The sequence below is a fragment of the Lepisosteus platostomus genome, chromosome 8 (genome assembly GCF_059453375.1).
Source record: "Lepisosteus platostomus isolate fLepPlt1 chromosome 8, fLepPlt1.hap1, whole genome shotgun sequence".
Classification (NCBI taxonomy): domain Eukaryota; kingdom Metazoa; phylum Chordata; class Actinopteri; order Semionotiformes; family Lepisosteidae; genus Lepisosteus; species Lepisosteus platostomus.
Window position 1 is genome coordinate 42,483,927 of NC_142618.1, and position 24,514 is coordinate 42,508,440.

General features: G+C 38.6%; 1 protein-coding gene across 14 annotated transcripts in view; it reads right to left on the minus strand.

The window, feature by feature from the left end:
- Positions 1 to 24,514, minus strand: part of LOC148657359 (uncharacterized) — a 97,715-nt gene that overhangs the window by 50,954 nt on the left and 22,247 nt on the right. For 5 of the 14 annotated variants that reach the window (XR_015940949.1, XR_015940947.1, XR_015940946.1 and 2 more), the window contains one exon: positions 10,784 to 10,954. The exons of 6 other annotated variants lie outside the window; for them this stretch is intronic. The gene's annotated coding sequence lies outside the window, so the exon portion shown is untranslated. 3 more of the 14 variants (XR_015940951.1, XM_088643500.1, XR_015940952.1) reach the window with 3 other exon arrangements.

Genomic DNA, 24,514 nt, shown 5'->3' on the forward strand with positions numbered 1-24,514 from the left:
TCTCTACACGTTTCCATTGTTTGAGAGTGAATCTCATTTAAACAAACAACTGCATGATGAAAATCAAATGGCCTAAACCTAACCACATGTAAATGAGACCAAAGCAAACAAAACAGGTTACAGATGAGAGAAGACCATTTGCCCCATCTAGCTCATTTGATTGATCTCCTTTGAAATTCTAGCAATTTGAAAAAGCACAGTGTCACAGATCGCACACAAACACGTAAGCGCTCCCGCATTCTCACGGGCACTACTCTTCGTAACCAATTAATGCCGCACTCGTCCTTATTGAAGCCTTCACTCTCCTCTTGGACCTCTTGGACCTCGCTCACAATTGAGTTTTCCTCACCGAGCTGCTCTTCGACTGCCTTCTCCTGAAGACAGCCCTTTTCTTGTTTATGTCCTCACTGGTTTTTGACTCCCTGCTCCCGTACTCGACCTCGACCTTGCCTCTCGTTTTGGTTTAGCTATCCCCTCGGATCCCTTTCCATCACCTGACCCGACTCCACCGGAGACTGCTACACATGGGGTCCACCTACTCCTGCCTGCTATGGCGTGACACACAGCCCATTGCCTCTTCATATTGTTCTGTACACCTTGTATGCGTTGGCTCCATCTCTTCTGAATGGGTGTGGAGGTCGTGGCGTTAAAGTACAACAACTCTTGTCCCAAAAAAAATGCTTTAACTGATACTGCAAGCCAACATTAACAGCGTCGCTTTCTGGGTGGGCAAAGGTCTGACATATCCCTCACTGATAACACTCATGACTTAAAGGTCTTTAGACCCAGTGTTGTCTAAAATGGAAAGGTTAAGATCCCCCCGGTGACACCCAGCCCATCCCTCCCCCAGTGGTGCACTGACTCTTAGGATTCCCTGTCAGTGGCGTAGTCTTGATTATGAATTATACAAAGAAATTCTGCCACCCAAATGGAATTCAAAACACTTACAAAATAGCATACACGAACTACAAAGTGTATGCAGAGCAAATAATTACAGGACAAGTTTTATGAGAAACACTGCAGAGTTACCGTATCCATAGATAAGCAGTGGGGAGAAGTTGAAAGGTCACCTCACAAGATGTTAACTGACTTCAGGCTACAGCTGTGCCTTATAAATTAAAGATATAAAACACCTGACATTTAGCTTTGAACACAGACTCCACAAAAACAGGTGGTTCGTTTGACAGAAGGGGGAATCGGGAAGTCCGTAGGGAATAGGAACATCAAGTGATGACATGAGAATTTTTATTTGATTCTTTCAGTGCACCCTTACCAAAACTAGACTGAAGCTTTTCCTTCATTTCACACAAGAAAAGAGCAATTGTGGACAGTCAAGACATGGCGAAAGGAGAATTTCTTTCCCATTTTTATTTTCTTGTTATTTTGTTATGTGTTACAGGGACAATAGTTTCGTACAGTATATGGTTTTAAATATTTGCAGTCTTCTAGCTCCGCAGGCAAAAATAGCTTAGGAAAGGGGAGCCCAGCTGGTTCGGTCTATGAGGAAGCATTTGGAGGTCAAGTTAACCTGTGCAATCCCAGCCACTGCAGATTTGACTCTTGTCTGTATAATTAGCTGACTTTGACCTGTATTTCCCACACAATACTGTATATCAACAGCTGCCTGTGCTGGGAGGGCTTAAGTTGACAAAAGTGTCTTCTGCTTTCCACACAACAGTAACACTTGTTAGCTGACAGCAAAGGAGCTGCATCATTTGTTCAATTGATGCTGCCCTTTCCAATTGGTATTACAAGGCCTGCAGTATGACAAATATGAGTATGATGGATGGCTCGTGTAAATGAGCACATCAGAGGAAAGCATGCACCTGCAAGCGGCAGAAGCCAGGATGATTCATCATGAAAAAAATGGAAATTGGCAACCAAACAACAAAAAAAAAAGCTGATGGAAAATCAGAACTCTGTAGATCCCTCTAGCTCATCAAAAATGAGCATAATATTCATAATGTACTCATCAGCTATCCTGTAAGCTTGTCTGCTCATTATTCTTATATCAAGTGTGTTTCAGTCTTATAACAAGACTGTTAATGTAAACCATCCATTTTCTGTTTCATCCAATTCAGGGTCGCAGGGGAGCTGGGGCCTAATCTGGCAAGCAACTGGCACAAATAAGGGTACGCCCTGGATGAGACACCAGTTCTTCACAGTACAAACTCAAACATGCACACATAATGGCCAGTTTTCCCAAACGCTAATTAGCCTATCGGTATGTTTTTTGGACAGTGGGAGGAAACTGGGGTGTTCAGAGGAAACCCACACAAACACGTATAAATATAAACTCCATGCAGATACTGCAGCAGCCCAGGTCTGAAACTGACCCCGGGGCTCCAGCAATGAGAGAGATGACAATGATAACCACTGTGCTACCAAGCCACCCATTAATACAAAAAGTACACTTTTTAAAAAAGTAGACAGTAGACATAGTGTTCATCCAACTGTTTTTTCCTCTTCTCACACTGCTTGTCCTGACTTGTTTTTTTTATAAAGTTCTATGTTATTTAACTTGTTGTTGCTGCTGCTATTCTGTGTTTATGTTTTGTTGATTCCTTAATGTCTTTGTATGGGAGTATACATGTAAATAAAGCATTTCATTGCATTTGTGCTTTTGACAATAAACTGAACTGAATATTTATAGACACAACATTTGTAAAATTGCTTTTTCAGTAGTTTAGCCTACATTTGACGTTATCACCAGAGAACATTTTCCCAAATTATCGGAATAAAGAAATTAAAAATCAGAGTACACACCAAAGAAAAATGAAAACCTGGATGACTGTTTTATCATAGGCTAAAATGGACACATGATACACATAGGACTCAAGATCAATGTTGGCAGTTCTCTGTTGCTTGTCAAAATCCTCCCAAGGTAAGTAGAGAACGCGCAGGGCAGTGTTTTCCTCACACAGGCAGGAATACAGTGCATTATCCTCACAGAAAGCAAACAGGTCATAGGCGGCACTTTTTCTTTCTTGACTGGCATTCTGGAACACTGAGACAAAATTTCTAAGGCTCTCTCCCTCCCCTGACAGCACATTCAAAAGATATCCTCCTGCCTGCATAGTTACAGAGGAATCCTGTATGCCGGCCATAGAATCAGGACTCTGCCAAGTTGTTTCACAACTGGAAAGAGATTCGGCAGTATGCTGGAGAAGTTATTTATAGACAGGCTTTTTATACTGTACAGTACATGCTTGAGAGACTCCACAAAGTAAAATTCTCCACTGCTTGCTCTCATTTTTTTAATGTAAAAAGAGTATTTTTTTCCCTGTGGAAGCACCACAGTGAAAATCTTTTAGTCCTGTACTAGCCAGTACTATGTTGAAGTTACATATGAAATATTTTGCTTTTTTTTAATCGTTTACTGTATCACACCCCTTCCAGTAATCTTTCTTTAAAAACATTCCGGAAAGGAAAGAATGAATCAAATACTTCATGGACTATTATCTTCCTATTACAAAAATGGTAACCTTATCAACAGGGCAGTGATATCTAGGGCATGTGGCTTTTTACCAGTATGTACTGTGGAAACAAATGCAATATTGATAAAGACTTCAGAAAAAGTCAAGGGTCACGTGTCGTCGAAATCTGTCAAAAACTAGAAAAACAGAGTTCACGCACTGCACCACTAAAAAATAAACCCCACTGTCATTTCTTTAAAACAGAATTTTGTTCACTTAAACACGTAAAACTTTTGTTCATAGATCAAGCAGACCCCGGCTCACAAAGAATGTTGTATTTACTGTTCAGGACTGCCCATACTGTTTAACAGCATCAGTTGTTGCAGAAAAGATACAAATTGCCAAATTTTTAAAAGCTGTATTCAACACCTGCTCAAGAGGTTATCTCAAGTATGGTTCAAAACCTATACTGAGCTTTGCCAGAAGTGTGGAATTTGTTATAACCAATAATACCAATCAGTTTCTCCTCCTACATCCCAACATGCTCCTTACAGTCCCTTTCCTCTGGAGTCAGGACTGCAGTTTATTAAGTGTCACTGCTCACTGAACCTCTGCAAACAGTAATGAGTTGGTTTATGAGTGACAATTAATCAACATCACTAACACCTTTGTTCTTCAGGCTCTTGAAGATGAATTTATTAAAAGACTATGATTCTCAAGATCAGGCAAGATGCATGAACATTTTCCTCACAGAAGGTAAAGGATTTCAACTGAAGTAAACCCTCACTGCTTATTCATTCACACCTTGATAAACATTTGTAGGAAAATGTCAGCTAATATGTCACCCTGCAACTCACAACTGGCAACCCACGTGAGCCTAGCCAGTACCTGGATGGGAGGCCTCCTGGGAGAGTTAAGGCTGCTATTGGAAGAGGTGTTAGTGGGGCCCATAGGGAGTGCTCACCCTGCTGTCTGTGTTGGTTCTAATGCCCCACTATAGTGATGGGGAACACTCCTCTAGATTAGATGTAAAAATGAGTTCCTGATTCTTCGTGGTCATTAAAAATCCCAGGGCTGTTCTCAAAAAGAGTAGGGGTGTTAACCTTACTTGGCCAAATTTTCCCCTGACCTTTATGAGTCACGGCTTCCTAAAACCCCCTTCTATGTACAGTACTGTCTTCATTACTCTGTTCTCCTCCAACACTGATGTGCTGTTAGCGTATTGGTGCACTTTGGCTGCCGTCACATCATCAAGGTGGGTGCTACACATTTATGGTGGTGGAAGGGAGTCCCTATTACCTATGAAGCACTTTGAGAGGAGTGTCCAGAAAAGTGTCGTGTAAGGAATGATTAGTCTTGTTCTTGTATTTCAACATCAGTACTCTGTCTCCCTACGTTTTAGTAGTTAATGGCACTTTCAATTTCCCTTCATTTATACTGCAGAAAACCTCTGAAATTCTTCACATCTCAATTAATCTACAAATTTCCACAGGAATGCAATATTTTATCAGTCTTTTGCAATAAATTTGCTGTTCTGACACAGTTTAGTGTCACAACTTTCCCCTCAGAGCAATACATTTGCTTCAAATACGCAAACTAAAAAAGAGTACTGAAATAGCAACTTCAGCTATGCTGCCAATTTGGACAAGGTTCTTCAGAACATGTTTGTCTACTGGCTATGGCTCAAACTCTGCTGAACTGTGGTTAGAACATGATGTTTGCAGAAATATGTACCGATTTATGTATAAATCCCTAGCGTTTCTAAGAAAATACTTCTTGAAGTTCTACAGCAGACCTCAATATACAACTGTTGAGTGCCCTCCAGATTTATTCATACCTCAGCTGCAACAGGAATAAAAAGCATCACAGAGCAGATCAGCAATAATCTTGCAACCTATGAAGGAAAGGGTTGGCAGACTTTGAAAATGCCAGATAATTAATCGAAGTTTATATAGTAGATTATTTTGCACAGTCTTTTATAGCATTGTGTTTTGTAGTGTTGTGTTTTGTAGTGTTGTGTACAGTATATGCTATTTAGTGTTTCAAAGTCTTCTACTGTGTAAAAATGTCATAAAGAACAGAGTATGCAAAACATACAAATAGACTACATACATGTTTACAGTACACATTACTTCAACAAATTGCAAATACAGCACCTGTATAATGAGAAATAAGTCAACAACTAAGTGATTAGGGGTTTCCTGTTTCCCTGGGGGGGTATAAAAGGCAGAGTGGAGGCACTGTGAATAGGATCTACGCCTGTAGCTGGAAGGTTGCCAGTTCAAATCTCGTGGCCGGCAGAGGACTCCTAAGCCATTGGGCTCCTGAGTAAGGCCCTTAACCCCAGGTGCTCCAGGGGCGCCATATAAATGGCTGACCCTGCACTCTGACCCCAACCTTCTCTCTCTCCCTGCCTGTGTTTCTCATGGAGAGCAAGCTGGGGTATGTGAAAAGACAAATTCATAATGCAAGAAACTGTATGCTGTATATCTTAAAAGGAGGTAAAAATTCAGTTGTAGTATCTGTCATCATAGACAAGGATAGAAGTTGGCCTGAAGTCTGCAGGAAAATGATCATGATCTCCACAAGTTGGGGAATGGCTATCAATGAATCCACAAAAGGAATGCAAGAAAAACTGACCACTTTCCTGTAGTGTCCATTATTTTGAAATGTTAGGCTACTGGCATAGTGGTTATAAAAAGAAGACACAAAATCATCTTGCCAGCACAGGCTGTGAGACAAGTGGTTGGGGAGGCAACCGTAACCATAAATTCAAAGCCAATATTTAAGGCATTCTCCTACACAAACTTCTATTTTCAGGATACAAAGGTTTTAAAACTACCATTCAGTATTGCTAGCATGACCGTGGTCTTAATGACCAGGCTGAAAGGAATTTACCAAACTAAGTCTGAATGATATTTGGAACCATGTCTCAGCCAGAATGAGCTGAGTTTTTTGGACAAGCTTATCATGTTGTTGAAAAAATATGAAGCTCTTATTGTGAAGGTCCTCACACCCTCTCTGATACTGTATATGATTGGGTGGTACCTTACAAGTGCCACAGTCTCACAGCACACTAAAATCATATCTTGGTTCTATAATATATGCTAGAGTACTATTTGCAACAGGGGTGTGAGTAAATACGACTCCCTGTTTTCTGGACGTACAGTAGCTAAAATTGCATATATTAGGCTCGGCTAGATTCAACCTGTACATTACTATACAGTAGCTTACTTTAAAAACCAAATTAACACTTATTTCTACCTTAATGCTGTCCCCCGTCTCTGCCTCTTTTCATCTCTTCCTCTTGAATCTGTATTTCTCCTGCCTTCTCACATAAAGCACTCTTTTTCAGAAACTAGATTCTTACTCAGTCTGTTTCTCTTGTTCTCTTCAACTGTGCCACTAAACTCTAGAGCCTTTCACAGTATGACCTGGGCACTAGTCACCTGAGAGTGCAAACGAGACCAAATTAAGCATTTGGTTACTTAACCCTGGCAATCATTTGAAAACCTGCACCTACCTCTATTATACGTTTGGCTCCTTCTAAACATTCTTATTTTGCATTTCAAGACAAATAAAGGACTTGTCATAAGATTAGCACATTTCACAGAATTTCAAAATCTGCCCACTTCACATCATCCAGAGTGAGATCTGACATTACAGACTTTATTAATCATATAATTTCTAAAGGGTAATCAATGCATCAATGTTTTTTTTCTGCATCAGCTATGTTCTTACTCTTGTCTGATAAGGATACATTGGCCAAAATAACCTCTTCTGACTTTTCATTTGTCGTGACATCTTTGTTTCAGTTTTGACTGTGCAATTGACATCCTTATGTTCACATTTTTTCATTCGTTGTCTTTCTGTATGTCAGTAAAAGGTAAGTGCACTAAAATGTGAAATTATCTGCACCTTTACAATGTAATTAAACATGAGACTTGACTGTTTGTTTAGCATTTCCACCTCTACAGTTTTCTTTGTTTAAAAGTATATGACCACTGTTTGTTGGCAAAATACACTCTTGACCTTCCTGATCAATCGCAATCAGTACATTTCACCAAATGCCCTTTGACATTTTTCACAGGTAGTGGGTGATTTTTTTCGGACCCACAAAGTGACTTTTATTAAGTAATGTTTTACATTTCTTTCAGTAAAACGACTAGAATGCTGTCACAGCTCAAACTGCAGTAAATGCTGGAGGTCACAACGCCTAAGCAGCACTTTATATCTGTGCTTGCACACAAACAGTCAGCAATGGAAAATCCACTTTTAGCTACAAACCGATTGTCTTCATTTCTGAGAAAAGTCTGAACCAGAAACTACACCCAGCATTTTTTTTTCATTGGTTTTTGAACAATTAAGCTTTTATGCTGAGGGCCCCATTTAAAAGGGGTGAGTGCGGTTTGAAACTCAGCCGTATAAAAATCATCCATTACTCAACATTTGTTTTTTCCGAGTGCTTTACTCAGGAGAAGTGGATCTTCAGTGACACAGCAATAACTCTGGCAGGGAAGTGAGCACATAGCTGGAATACGACCAGGATCACTCTGCTTACCGTAAATGCTGGCTAAGCCCACAGCTTCTACACCCTCACTTTCAGCTGTTTCCGGGGACCACAAGACACAATAAAACTCCATCTTGACAAAGGTTTAAGAAATCGATTACATTTCTTACTATATTATTCCTGTTTTTTTTATGAGGGGTGGGGGCTTCCCAGCTCTCCGGAATTTTGGCATTCACAGAGTATTCTAGGCTCAGGTCCAGAACAATCCAAAAATGACTGAAGCATTTGGGAAGACAAAAAAAAAACAGCAGTCACACGTATTGTAGAGACCATGACGTGATGCTGACCGCAAACAGAGACTGACCTCAAGGAACTGTCTAGTAAAAGTCGAGGACATAAAATCAGGGAGGAGGGAGGATGTGGGAAACAATCACATTAAATGCCAGTAAAATGGAACTGCGTGGAGAAAGATGCATGAATCTTTTCATATTTAATTGATGTCTCATTCTACTGAGCTGAACAGAACAGATGATACATGTGCTGCTGTTCCCTCCTCACTATAATTCAGGGATGACTCTCTTAACTGTTTCACTACAGCCAGCCAGTGAAAGCCCCTCCTGTCCAGCAAGTTACTTTTCTGTACAGGAAGCCACGCAGTAGTTGTGGCTTGAAGACACTACTATAAACCCTATTCAGCTATAGGCTGCTTGGCTCCCAGTGACCAACATTTTTGAATACTGACATCACTAGCTCCGATCATATTTCTGACAGTCCTTTACAACCAAAAAACACATCGTAAAACACGTATCAAGACAGAGACATGCTTAGGCCAGATAAAAGTATAAATTTGCTCACAGATTATATGGCATGCTACGCTCAGTACAATTTGATAAGAAATATTATTGAGTTTTAACTTTCTGTTAAAGTCCACCCATTTTACACTTTGGTTTGTTTAAAAAATCCAAGTGCTTACAGTTTGATTACATTATAATACAGATCATTCAATCTGGACTATTTTCATGTATACTAGTTGAGGCCTAGTCACTTTATTATGTTCACACTTTATTACCAGTGTTTGAATTGAGGGAGGATGGGGATGAGTCCATCTTCAAAGAGGTATCAATAAATCAGCCCCTTGTTGAACGAACTACTGACAAATCATTCTCCTGGTGGAAAGTACTACCAATAAATCGTCCCGCTCCTGAAAGGAACTACCAATGAATTGCACCCCTTGTTTAAAGAACTACAAATACATCATTCCTCTTGTTTAAAAACAACATTGCCCGGAAATACGAAGTCACCACCCAGCCCCCTTTTCAAAAAAGACAAAAATGTACGAGACGTTGAGGAAGGCTGCAGGAAAAAAAAAAAATTTAATTATTTAAGCCAAACTCCCAGACAACACAATACTCACCTCAACCACAAATGGCACTATCTCCCTTGTTATAGTTTACAACTCAAGTACTGCTTATATACAGTAGCAGTCATCACCTGTGACACTTTCCCGGTGTGACTAAAAAGTCATGTAGTGAAATTCAACTCTTGAAAATGACATGATCACACCACTTCTGACCATCATGTGTTACCACAACAAGTACCGTTCTTTATCATTCGAATTATCCTTGTAAACAACTTTTTTTGTCATCAGTATACAGTATTAATAGCATTTGATTCTTGAAATCCAAAATTAAGTTAATTCACTACGGACGTTTCACCCAGTACATGAAGTGCTTACAACTGAATTTTTGTGTTTAGGATAACATAGAACATTCATGAAAAATTATAAAAATAAATGTACAAGAAAAAAGTCAGTTTCAAAGCTGGCAGATTTGGTCTGAAATGGAACAAAGGACTGGTACTCCATACAATACTTAGGCCTCTATTGATGCACCCACTCACAACTGTCTTGCAAAGTCAAACTGTCTCCATTTCAGTGGTTAGACAAAAGACTAGGGCCCACATTGTTTCCATCTGCTGAGAGGGGGAGTGAACCAGATAAACTGGACAATTACATGATATGACCACTATTGTCAAGAGCACCCCTAAGATATTGTATCATAACTCTAGCATCTCTATAACTAAACTAAACCTGATCATGAGGCTTTGACTCATAATCTACTTAAAGAATATACAATACAATTTTACCTTTGAATCAGAAAAGGAATGTGAACTATGGCTGGGACTGTGTTGTTGACATCTTTAGTCTTCACATACAGTTCTAGCCTTAATGTGCAGCATATACCATTTCTTGCCCAGTAGACCTTTTTTTCCAGTCTACTTAATGATAATTTAGCATTAAAATAATATTTTTTTCTGAACTGGTGGTTTATTTGTGATTTTGAAAGTGCAGTACAGTGGAAAGTTTGCTTGATTTTAAGTGTGTTTAAGTGTAACAGTCTACACTGCAGCTCACTGGGCACACACAACAGTGATATTTACATGTTAAATAGACAACAATGAGGTTTCTTCATTGTTCAAGTAGTACTATTCCTTGTGAAAACAAATACCCAAATCATGTGAGTAAAGAAATCGCCAGGTGCTCAGTATTTGGTACATATGTGTTGAGTAAAAATGAGCTGATTAAGATTCTATACATTGACTTCCTCTTACCACAGGTAATGAGTGTTGTCAGATTATCTGATATTATCGTAAAAACATACTGTAACTTTTAAATTCAATCACCTCTTGGGATACTGTTTAAAACAAAATTGAAGCTGGCCTCTTAAAACCCTGACCATCAGCTCATCCATTATGACTTTATTCATAGAACTAATGTGAACTGTGTCCTAATAGATCCTATTGACACCTCTTGTCTTGTGGCAGCTCTTTCTACCACATGGTGGGAGACAGTTCTTGCCTGTGTTTTGGAAGTGGGTCCCTTCAACTCTTCAACTTCCCTTTTGGGGAAAACATTTTTTTTGTTGAACGACACCAATACATGGAGCAGAGCTGGATGTGCCTGCTGCTAAGAGGATGGTTTCTCAGTCCTGGAGGTCCCCACATTCCTTCCCTGGCATCACCGGACCCTCTGAAAAGAAAAGCCACAGAGCAGAGTGGAGTATTGGTCAATGTAGTTAAAGTCCACAGCAATGTGAGAGGTAGCCGGGGACTGAACAGTTCAGATATCAAGAGCTAGTTCATTCAGAACAGAGAGAACAAACAGGCTGTTTGTCAGAGGAGGAGTGGTGAGAAAAGCTTAAAGTTGAATGACTGGAAACAGACAGGAGCAGGGTGGTTAAGAAAGCAGCTGGCCAGAACGATGGTTTTTAAATGGATGCATGTCACTACAGGAAGCCAATGGAGGGTCCTCAGAAATGGCGTGGCATAATAGAAACATGATAGAGAAGAGAACGGGTGAGCAGCAGAATTCTGGATGAGTTGGAAAGGGTGAGTAATCCTGGTTGTGAAGTTAGCTGAGTGGGAGCTTAACAGACCAGGCCAAGGCCTGAACTAGAAATTGACCTAGATATTGTCTAGAAAAGATAGAGAGAAAGGTGTAAAAACTGTGGATATCCCTCAGTAAGAAGTGTCAGGAGCCAGCCAGAGTAGACATGTGAAGGATATAGGAGAGAAAGAGGGGTCAAGAATGACACTGAGGCTCTTGACTGAGGAAGAAAGGGAGAGGGTGGTGGAGTCAAGAGGAATAGAGAAGGAGAAGCTGACATGGAGGCCAGACATAAAGAGTTTCAGTTTGAGATGGTGGGAGTGCATCCAGGATGAGATGCCAAGGTTTTCAAAAGGGCAAGACGATAAGTGGATCTGAGCATCATCATCAAAATAGAATGAAAATCTGTAGAATAAGTTCAAAGGTGCTAGGGAGCAGAAGTAGATTCGAAGGCTAGACTTGACCCTTGATCCAACACGTTGCGGGGCTCACTTGTAATCTATAACTCTAATCACACTTTATTTCTTTTTATTGATCAAGGTCTAGGCGCTCATATTACATCCACTACAGATCAGAATATCATTAATTACATTTGCAGTTTCTTCAAGGCTATTATACCTGTAGCTCACATTGTTAAAAGGCACGTAATTTATCTTTCAACCGTAAAAAAGTTGATGTGTTTATGCAGAGGTCTGTGGGATGTCTGGAATGAGCTACCCATCCAAATTTGTCAAATCTAATACTATAGCTACTGTACTTTCAGGAAATGGCTTGATGATAGCCTAAGGCAACTTAGCTACAGTACTTAAAACCAAACACGCTACAGTAGCTAGACCAAATGGCCTGCTCGCATCTGCTAATTCTTACTGAATGCCTTTATTTCATCTAAAATTCACTAATAAAGTGCTGTCTTTGCTGGCTTCCAAGCCAGGCCTGTGCTACAGTTCCAATAAAATTCAGTTTCAATGATTCTTACTAGAATAAGTAAGTGAACACATAGTACTCCCATGTGTTAGTTCTCAGGCAGATCCAAAATTTATTTTAAAGCCCTATTATTCACATTTAAAACACTAATTGTGTTTTAATTGTGAACAATAGGAACAGAGTTCCTGTCAATGTTGTTGCTCTATCAGTCACTATGTGCCTTGAGGTCAACTGACTTTGGCCTCCACTGTATTCTGAGCATGAACCTGAGGGAAAAAAAACTTTTTGTGTAGTGTGGATTAGAAGTCTAGACTGTTAAGTGACTTACTTTCTGACCCATTCTTCCAAATTAGCTTTCTGATTTTATAACAACATGTTGTAGTTTACATAATTGGATTAGCAATTTATTAATAGTGTATTAATATTTGGAGTAAATTTGTTAGCCCAGTCATTTTGTCAATTTTGTTTTTTCATTTTCACTTTGGGTAAGGTAACTGAGGTCTTGTGTTTGATTTAATTGCAGCAAAGAGCAGTCTGAAATAGCCTGAATTTTAGGAAATGCATCTTCTGCTTTTTATTTGATGAGCTATTGTTTTCCAAGCTACTCATAAAACAGAAAAATGAGACCTCACCTGACTTTACAAGCCAATACATCCACAGGAAGCAGAAACATGAAGAAAGGAAAAACACTTTTTATCCATTTTTCCAGAGGAAAAGCACATTAAAGTTTTTATTATCTATACAATCACAAGCACAGGAAAAAGGAGTTATTAAGGCTGGCAAAACACAATGAACAGCTCATTCTATGTTTTGTTTGTTTTGGGATTTTTTTTTCCGTAAAAAGAGTCAACATGATAATGTCTAAAAAATAATGACAGACGACGCCTGCTGCTCATTTTAGAATCATTTTCTGAATGTACTTTAACCCTTTTCTTCCTGAACCTGAGCACTAAGTCCAGGCATAAAAAAAACTGAGGGAGACATTCTGGTGTAGCAACAAAAGTATGTAGAAGTATTTCAGTTTTTACCTTTTCTATGATATCAAGTAATATCTGGGAAAACAGAAAAAGTTCAAACTGTTCCTACACAATGGAAACACTAACAAAAAAGAAACAGCTCAGGAGTATTGACTGCACTTGAAGTGCTGACAATATCAGAGCTTTAACTGTCAGACTCCCTGAGCTTGTGATCTGTGCATCATTTCAACCACAAGCCATAATGTTTATGGAAAAAGAAGCAAGAAATGATTAAGTCTCTCACATCAAAATACATTAGGAGCTCTTCCTCCAGAAAGGTCCGGAAATTCCTTCCTCCAATCCATTTTAAGCATGGATTAGAGGGTATACGCAACACCACATTTCCAGATGAAGATTCTGACCCTTTTGGTCAAAGATGTGCTCAGGGTATACCCAACACCTACGGTACATTTGGGAATATATTGTGATGGAGCACTTTTGCCTGCGTGTGACTAATGTGCTTTTACATCTAACTGCTGTGACTGTGCCAATGAACCAACAGCTGCTCCTTCTCAATGATGACTCTCAAGTCATTATTAACATGTGTCTTTAGCTGGAGGGTCTAACCTCTATGTTATGAGAATCGGTAGAGGATGAGATACCCTTAGATCTCACTTGGTTGAATTCATTTCTAGAAATTGTTTTTACAGATATTTAGTGTGGCTATGTTACATTTTGCTAATACAAGAAATTATGTTCAGATGTTTTTCCTATCTTCATAACCTTTTAATAGGCCCCTTATAATTTTTTTAAAGTTTGCAATCTCTCATTTTAACTTTCTTACAATTGTTGGTTTTCAACAATGTTCGTCCTTGAACACAAAAAATGTCCCTAATTAATATCCTGGGTGGCTGAAGATTCAGAGCTATTATTTAGAATCAGCTTTGTGATAACTAAATATAAAAATATAATTTTGCAATACGCATAATTTTAAGTTTAATTAGGGCTGCTATGACCAAAAAGAAAAGTTATGAAAGCACAGCTCAAACCCTCACTTTAAATGTACTCCTCAAAGACAGGTACAAACAAGTTTAATGGCAGTTTATACCCAGTTGAAAAGCTACAGTAAATCAACTCAATCATGACAATTTAATCTCATTCAGTTGTCTCCTTTTAAACAACTGAATACATTCTTCAAGGCCTTCTCATGAAGAACAGCTCAAATGTCTCTTCATAGAACAAACTAGACTGCCCAGCATCCCAAAAGTCCCGACAGCATTTACTTATTTCAGTGGGGGAGCAAGAAAACAGCTCTTATCACTTTCTGACAACTGTTAGCATCCAAATGCAAGGAAGCTAAGTGACTCGTTCATACCCCTATTGCTTTCTCTGAAAAACTGGTACCACTGGCTTACTGACAAACTTAGATAAACAGTTGCTCAGGGATGATGGTGCAGTTAGTTGAAGAACTCATGATTAAATTTAAAAAATCCATACTAATTTCCTAAACATCCTGCCAATTCATGTGATTCTGAGAAAAAAAAACTCAAGCACTTTGTTTATGAATCCCTCTTCATAGTAGATGCTACTGCATTTCAAATAATAAACAACTCCACACGTTTATTGCTGTTAACATAAAGAATCTTAAAGGCAGTTTAGACAACTGCTTCTCTGGTCATTCATTACTAGGAGATCTGAAATGTAACCCAGATCAGGTAAAACATAATAAAAGATCATGGTATTATCAAATTAAAGGGCTCTTCTACACCTACAGTATCAATATGATATTAAATGTCTTTACTTTCTTGTCAGTATCCCCAAATCATTCCATATGATTTGACCGTTGTCAACAAAGTTGAGATTTTGAGGGCAATTTTAAGCAATTTCAAAATTTAAACATGCTTCCGTTTCTGAAGCCAAATAGATCTGTTCTTTTACAAAAAACATAAATATCATCATAGGATGGGCCCCAGTGATTCTAGTACAGATGCATTCAATTCATTTATACAGTCATTCAGAAAAATACACATCTCAATGCAGAAAACAAGCAACAACAGACTAAAAATCTGTACACACGACTAGATGGATGGTGATAAAGAGTATTTTGCTTTCTTTCTGTAATATTTGCTGAGTCACTAAATGGTCTTTCGCAAGAAGTGTGATTTGTCTTTGTTTCTTCTAATCATTAAATTGCCCTGCAGACAAATGTTTTGGAGCATCAAAATGAAAATCTTTCAAATTAAAAAAACACTTTTACAACAGACAGAAAAACCTAAAAATATAATAAAAAGATAAAAAAAATACATTACATTAAGTGAAACAAATTTTTATGTATTAAAAATTAGTGCGCTTTTATCAACACTGAATCTACAGGGCTGATTCTACCATTACAAGAACCCTAATGTTTCATGGGAAAAAGAGAGATAAAATCAAAATTGGAAAAAATGCAACTCATTTTGTATACAATCACCTCTAAAGAATTGAACTATTTTTTACCACAAAAAGCTCTGTAGCAGTCTTTCGAATTAAAGTAGAAATATTACTAAATATGCATGAATATGAAATGTGCTAAATATGAAATAAGTTCCTTAACTGTTTTTGTTTTCTTTCAAGTAAAAAAACAAACTAATTTAAAAAGCCAGAAGGTCAGTTAACGTAAAGATGTAATTATGAATTATAGTGGGATTATGAATTTAACATCTAGTGTTTTTTTTTTCAGACACATTTTTCTAATGATACTTCTGACTAGTCTCTTGGTGGGTTTCCTACACTGCCTTGTATTTTTTAAGTGCCTGGGTTCAATTAGGACTGTCCAAGGTCCTTTTTCAAGCTTGCAATTGTTTAAACTTAGATAACATGCAGTGTTTATAGGGCACCAAAAAAATCTTCCATTCATTTTGTCAGATTTCTTTTGAATGTCTCAAACAGGGAGGGGTAAATATTTACACAGCAGTCAGTGTTTGTTTAATGTTTGAAACGCACTTGTGAAGTTGAATACACAGTAGAAAGCAAATTAGAAAACAGTTTGGACAAAAGGCCTTTAAATCTCTGATGATTGCCAGACCTCCCCCCTCCTGTTATACAGTAATGCACTTCTCTCTCTGAGCTCCTTTTGAGGGCATAACGAGCAAAGCTTTCCTCGTCATTGCAGTATAATGCAAATCACTGATTTGCCATTGAATTTGAGAGCTGTCAGCAACCCAATTATTAGATTAAAAACCACTGTGAGCGTACATTGATGAATGAGATGTTCCATGCAGTTTATGCGAACCTGCGGGCACACAGAGCAAACCTCAAAGAATTCTGCCAAGACATTTATGTAAAATGAGGATGAATGAATTAATAATGTCAAAATAACTGCTGAGTGCCCCATCCTAGTCTAAATCCTATTCATGATGTCTATGTATATACACACACTACATTACAACATCTGCCAAAGACATGGCTTATACCTGCTCTGAATTAAGCCAGAATTTTGTCTCCAAAGCTCCTCAGAGAACAAAGTAGGTTAAAACTTGCACTGCATTTCTTACATCTTTGCTGATCAAAGATAGGTTTTCAAATTGTTTCAGGAATTAAAAAATGAGAAGAGGAGAGCCACAACATGTCTGAATCATAATGAGAATGGGTTACAATGTGCCCACAGCACAAGAAATAGATTTCCTACAATACAAATTCTAGTCTGGTTAAATCCACATGCATTCCCATTTCTTTACTTCAAAATAGGCTCGCAGGGTCTGCCAACAGGCTGGTCCAGTTAAAGCCTCCTCCCACAGGACTGGGTGTGCCCACACCTTGGAGGATGCTGGCAGAAATACAGGATGTGTAATTTACCAGCAATATCCAAACGCTCCCAGGAGCTGCATCAGGCAGGGTCGGCTCTGCCAGGATTGCGGAGGGAAGAGAAGGCACAGCAAACTTCCTGACATTTCTGAGACTGGACTAGAACCTGATTCAAAAGGAGGGGCACGACAGCCATGCCGTCGGTACCCCACAAGAGTGGAGTGGAAAAACAACCGCGCAAACGACAGGACAGACGAAAAATGATTTTACCGCACCCGTCTTAATGTATATTTCCACCTTTCCATCGGTTCCCTCTCTGTATTTCTCTCTCTCCTTTCTGATCTCCTCTCCAGCTGTTTTTCCTTCTTCCTGTTTTCTGAATCACGGAATCTCGGAAGTACTCGGGCGTGTTTGGCGTAGACTTCGCTACACATACAGTAGCCTTCAAGGAAACTCATTTGCTGGCAACAGTCTGTGACCACTGATATGAAAGGAGGCATACTCTCAATGAGTATATGTACTGTAGACAGTATATTCACTGAATATACAAGTACAGCAGTCAGGGATCTTCAGTAAATACAATCTAGAAGAAAAGTCACTTGTTGAAAACATTGAAAAGAGGAACTAAAGTACAGCACAGAAAACTCAAATTCAAAGCGACGCTTGTACAATATATAATTATATATGTTATGCTGTGACTTTTGAAGCACATTTATAGTAGCAGTTTCAGTTTGGATACCTGATGCTCTGGTGCTTATTAAAGCCCTTTGATAACATATTGAATAAGATCGAATCTAAAACACTTTCACACTTTGTCACTTCCTTTTGCTTTCCCCCTGAACATTCTTAGCTGTCTGTACCACTCACAGTCAGAACCAGAAGTCCGAATTCTTCCTGCACCAGCAGCCTGGTAAGGCAACGTAGGTCTTTCAAAGCCCGTGAACAGCAGCTAACACTCCCCAACAGCTTCTCCCTTCCCTTCTGGGATAGATCAGCTGTCAGAAAAACACATGCCTTTCTGTTCAGACAAACATAACTAAACACAATAGCCATCTGCTGCAAAGAGCTGAGTAACAGGATACGGTGACAGCTCCGCCCTGGGCTCGTTGAGTGGATTGATGCTGTTTTGAACTTGGCTGGAGACTGGAAATGAGCTCCATCCAAAAGCAGCTCCTCTGAGTGTGCCTGTGAGTGTATTTGTGAGCTCTATAATTGCATTAGTTCACGGATGATATACCACTGCCAAAGCCAAATTGCTTATCCACGCTGAGAAAGCACTGCAATTTGCTCATGCAATTGTTCCGTCCTAATAAAGGTGTGGATCAAACCTTTGAGAAACACAGGTAGGGCACATTTTCAGCCCTTTGTGAAGATGAAGAGTGGGGAAATGTGTTTGTTTCAATGAGTTTATTCGTTTGTCACTACACTGTCTCCAGAATGTAGAATATTTGTTTTCTGAACAGTTATGTTTACATACAAAAGAGTGTTTAAAGGTTCAGCTTAAGTGTAAAATTTGTACACTTTGGCTGGGGCATGTGTCAATGATCAATTAGCTCTTTAGAACATTCTACAGGCAATTTGGCCATTTGACATCTAACACACAAAGTAGAAAATAAATGACAGGAACCATGAGCCATATTGAGCTTAAAAGTACACAGAATCATTAATACAGAAATAAATGTGCTTCTGTTCTTAATATTTGGTACTCAAAGGCAGAGCTCTCTCAGCCATGTAAATCATTGAAATCTCTACCACACCTGGTCAGTAAAATTCAAGGGATTTCCAGCTCACAAGGGACTAAAACGTGATGACTGCTCTGTCAGAATATATTTAAACCTTCTATGGGTTCAGTTACCAATGAACTTGTGTGACTGCTGCCTTGCTGTATTTCATAGCCTGACTCAAATAGTAAGAACGCCTTAAAGGCCACCACACTCCTGAGGGTGTCAGATCCTGAAATGATTCATCGTCACCACTAAAGTGGGGCTTACTATAAAAGAGACAGGTGGCTGTAACAAAGTCGGAGGCAGGACTGCTTTGAGATTTGAGCGTCACTTCAAAGTAGTGTACCTCAGACCTCAGTGGTTCTAATTCTGATAGTGTTCAGAATTAGCGAAAGGCCCAGGTGAACAACATCAAACAAACTACACAGAGAAACGTTTTCACCTAACCCAGACAATATGACAGGAAGGTTTTTTTTTGTTTTCTCACAGCTAAATGCTGTAATTGTTGGATAACTGGCACTCCCTTTCTCACACTAGCCCTTTGAAATCAGGTTTTATTCTGCAGACTGCTATTTGAATTTGTGCATTTTGATGAGTTGAGTTTGCCTATAGTTTTATTGTGTAAAAAGTTCAGAGAAGGATGTTTCACATCTGTAGACAGAAACCCAGAAAAAAAGTCAGAGCAGAAGTGGTATGTGTAGGAGATCACTGACTAATTTCTAAAAGTTGGTTTCATTTCACCAGTGCTATAAGCCTTGAGAAATATACATTGTTCACTCATTCTGCACTCCTTGATTTTTTTAATTTCTGTTTCTGCATTCTTTATTTGGAATTTAGTGTTTCGTATTAAACTTCCTTTTCCGTTTCCCCTTCTACATAGATGTACTCTCCAAATCAAGGAGGGGTGGGTATATTGTCTGTCAACCTAAATGCTTTGAGGATGAATTGGATTTAAAAAGCAAAGGCGATATTTTAAATTACTAAACTCTCATGCTTTTAAAAAGATAATTAGCGACCCCAACCATGTCTCAGGACAGGTTAAGAGGTTATACACCTGCATCCTGAAAACATACCCATTTTAAAACCCACGTGATTCGGAAGGCCAATTATATGCCATGAAAGCATATGACTGATCTAGTGGAGTCATTATGGGTGATCCCTTCTGGTTGAAGATGATTAACACACAATCAAATCATTGGTCTCACTTTGCTTCTTCTGCGATCTGGTTCTCAAATTGCTTCTTCCAAGACATTCATCTTCCATCTGATTTGAAGACCATACTCCCCGAGTCATTGTTGCTTTGCTTGACACCCTTCTACTCACTGGCTTGGCTGGTAGCATTTTCCATTTGTAACAGCAAGCAGCCCGCGGGGAAAAGGTACTCTAGGTAACCCGATCGGGCAGGATCCCTCGCTATTGTATGTGTGATTGACCATTGGAATTACATAACTTACTGTGCTTAATCTGCCATTACCTCCCCTCGTATGACTCACTGTCACAAATCTTGTGCCCTTCTATCTGTATGAAGCTGTGAACCGATAGCATGCAAGTTCACATTACATAATGCCAGTTTGGGAAACAGAGTGGAACAGTAGCTAGACCATGTACCCTTGAGCAATTCTCCACCTGTATTGTTCCAGCTATACAAGTGGCTGTAAATGTAAGGTGCGTTGGATAAAAGCTTTTGGATAAAAGCAACCGCCAAACACTTTAGTAATTATATAAAATCGTTTATATAATTTGCTCCATATTGGCATAAAGAACTGGACTAGGAAAGATTCAGCCCAGTGGGAGACATGCTTTCCCCTTATTGGCTACTTGCTAACATGAAAAGCAGATGCTAGTAACCTCTTTACTGCCAGAAAGGCTAACAAGTGTTAGGATACCATCTTACCTATACTACCTGAAACGTGCCTCTAATTAAACAAATGGCATCACGGTAAATGTGTCCGTCTAGCTAATGCACCTGTGTATGTAACTGGTTTGCAGTGCTGAACAAAAGTAGTTTAAATCTTGTTTTACACAACACATGACAGTCATTACCCCAAGGCACGCTCTTTGATGTTCCGTGCTGCAAAGAGCTGCCGGGGGCAATTTAAAGAGTGACTTGTGGCTCACTGCTTTACAGAAACTACTCTCAATGCAGGTGCTGCATCTGCAAAGTCATTTCATACTCCACAGAGCTGGTAGGCAAGTAGAATAATTAGCCATCACCTACCTTTATTTCTACCGACGCGGAAATATAGGATGAACCCTCAAAGGTGTCATGATGTTGCCCCTCATGAGTAGCTCTGCATTCTAGCCTGTAAACAAAACCTTTCATGCTTCAAAAGCTTTTAACACAGCTGTATAAAAATCCAGACCTGGAGGGGCATTGCTGTCAATCAGCTTACCTTGGCAAAAATAAGAAGAACCTGAATGCCAGAGGATTTATAGTATTTGGAAATTCAGCTTATTACAGTAAGGCATTGTTTGACATCAATCATCTGCTTCAATGCCTTCTCAAAATGTATTATAATGTTAATGTAAATACTATTTAACAATATCTAAAGATCATCTTCAAAAGTCTAATAAGTGTTTCAATCTTTTTTTTCATTCAGTTTTTTTCCTTTTTCATGAAAGTTCACATTTAAATGAGAAAAGGATGCTGTTAAAAACTTTGGTTAGCAAACAAAACTATCTTACACACTTGTTGCTGATGCAATGATACACTTGTTTTAACACTTGGAGAATTTTTTAGCCTGTATTGATTTCCGTGCCAATGAAAGGGGAGGGAGTTATGATATACAAAAATGTGCAGGAGATCTACTGACTGAGATGATACTTTTTATGGAAAGGGTGGGCATTTGAAACCACACTGTGATTCAAAATGAATTGAATCTATTGGTGTAAATCATTTTCCATAATTAGTATTCACCAGGTGGGTCCCTTTAAATTTCAAATTGTATGACACAATGTATAACTGTTTTCTTAGCGTGACCATGCAAATCATCCACTAAAAGCTAATGCTTCCCATTACATTTCTAATCAGTTTAAATCCCCTAAAAGAGTCCTCTGGCATAACTGATCTCAGTTGTTCGTTTTACTTAAAGCTGCCGAAAGGCAGTGACAGCTTGTGCTTCATGACTAATTGAAAAGAAAGGCCTCACTGCTTGGCTCAGTCAGACATAGTTCAAGTTCCTAAAGACATTAGTAATGAGGGACTTTTTCTCTATCAGCCATTCATGAAGGACCAGGAAAAATACTTATGACACTTCTTGAATTTTAAAACAGTGTACAAAATACAATAAGAGTAATTGTATGCCTTTTATATCAAATGTTTTCACAGAAAAGTGCTGCAGAATTTATTCTGTATGCTTCTTTAAAAGCATTTGTTTGTCTTTATTTGTTTATTGAAGACAATATATTGAAAAATCCCTTTAACTTTCTGAAAGAAGACATAGATAAAAGGTAGTATTGATTACTAAGTACCAAGGCTGACCAGTCTAAATAATTAATTGCTTGGCTTTTTTAGTAAAGCAACAACCTGTCCTTTCATCCCACAAAACTAATGGGAGTTTTAAACAGAAGTTCAGGAGGAGGCCAAACCTAAATCTAGCCCACTTCCGCCTGCCTACATGTAAATAGGACTCTTCTTGCTTACTTCTTGTGTGTTTCGTTTTCACATCCCTTACTCCATCACATCTTCATCATTTCAACAGCTCTATGATAACCTTTCATTAAAGTAGAGTTTTCAACAACTCCAACGTTCTCCGTAGCCAGGTGAGTTAACTCAATAAAGCGTGCTATATGAATCATGCCTCCACCTTTAAGAGGGTTGGACTGAACTACTGAACTGCTTATTATTATTTTAAATGTCACTATTTCATATTACTACTTATTATAGAAAGTTCTTTGCACTGTAAAAACAAGCAAAAAGAAAATTCAAGGTCAGTTCCTCCACTGAATCTGACCTTGTTTGCTGCTACTTTATATTGGCAGGGTACTAATCTTTCCAAACATTTTTTCTAGAAAGCCCTACATAGACAGAAGTTTCACATACAACAACAAGGATTTCACAGAAAAATGTTTCCACACTTCCCTGAACAAGTCAGGGATAGTTATTCACTCTTTCTGTCAACAGAATTTTTTTTTGATGAAAAGTACAAGGCAAAACAGAAACTCAAACTGTGTTACTGATACTCTACCTTAAGGTAAATCTTTCTGTTCCCATTTTAAAAAAGTCTGACTCAGTATTTGCACGTTATACAGCTTTTTTACTGTCTTCCAAAATTCAGTGGGGAACTGACATCACTAACAACGTCTCTCGGGAGAGAAACAATACCTTTTAATTTTACACAACCAAAATGCTCACTAAAGCACACACCTATATTAAGTTTCTTAGATGTGTGGATTCCAGGTTTTTCATTAAGTTAGAAAATGGCACTGTCAGACCTGTGGGTTAAACACATTGTGAAACTCCTCCATTATCGTTATTAAAAAAAAAACTTTAGCCACCCTTGAGTCACTTAATCTGAGAGCAACATATATAATTAACAAGACTTAGCGCTAATGACTATTTGTTGCTTCTCTTTTGCTGCTTTTCCTAAGCATCAGAGCAAGAACTACATTAATGCATTGAGACCTCAAGCAGTTACTTTTGTTCAGGGAATGTTGCATTTAACAATCACTAGTAACAGTGAAAAGTTTTAAATAAATAACAATTCATTAAATTTAAGAGAATATGGAGGAGTTAATACAAATGGATAAAAAATGATTAGATTCCATATTATTTCATGAACTGCCAATAATTACTACTATGCTCATCAAAAAACAGCAGGAGTTTAAAGCACATCCATCCAAAGCAAAAGTAATTTAAAATGTATTGTAGAGGATGACAAATGTGGAATTGTTTAATATTCCTTTTATGTATTTATACTGCCCTAGACTTAAATAAATTGTAAGCAATATATATAAATCAGCAACTGGGTCATCATATTTGTTTTATTTTGTACTGATAAAAAGCTGCCTTTATTTAGTTTGGTGTATTGCTGACAAGCAATAACAGAAAAGAAATGGGCTCCAATGCCAAACAGTCAATGTGCTGAATCTTAAAGACAAGTTACAACAAGTCTTTTAGTGGAATATGGAACTATTTAGAATTGACCCTGGATTACAGAAATCTCTTCTCGGCAAAAGAAAAATACTAATAAATAAGTGTCAAACACCTGAAGAGCAGAAAACCAAAAGAAAAATCCCACTCTGCCAACAAACAGAAATGTGCATTATGCATAGCATGCCACAAGGCAGTACTAGAAAGCAGCAGCTTCTCTACAGTATCACACAGACCTGCCTGATGTCCTTAAATCACTTTTTTATGCACCTTCTGACAACAGGAACTATGAGTCCATTGACAAACTGGCAACCCTGGAAGTCTGAGGGACCGGGAGCTTTTCCAGTGAGTTCAACACATCTTTAGACATAGTAAAGCCACAGAATTCATTTTTTCTTTTTTTACAGTTTCTGCTTTCCCTGGCTCCGAGAACACAGCGATCTGCTTCCTGCGCTGCTGTAGACTTGCACATGTGGATTTAATACCATCTCCAGTAGCGCTGTCGTCTTGGTGCCGCGTCACTTTAATTGCATAAACAGCAACACTTTTATGTCTCTTGTAACTGCTTTTGTATCCAACCAGAGCATTAACTACAATACCAGTACTACTGTGTTATTACCTGCACTACTAATGATAATAACCACACTAGACTTTCACTTAACTGCAGATCCACTCGTTAGGGAGATTTACAGCATGACGTGTTATCAATATGGTATTATGTGAT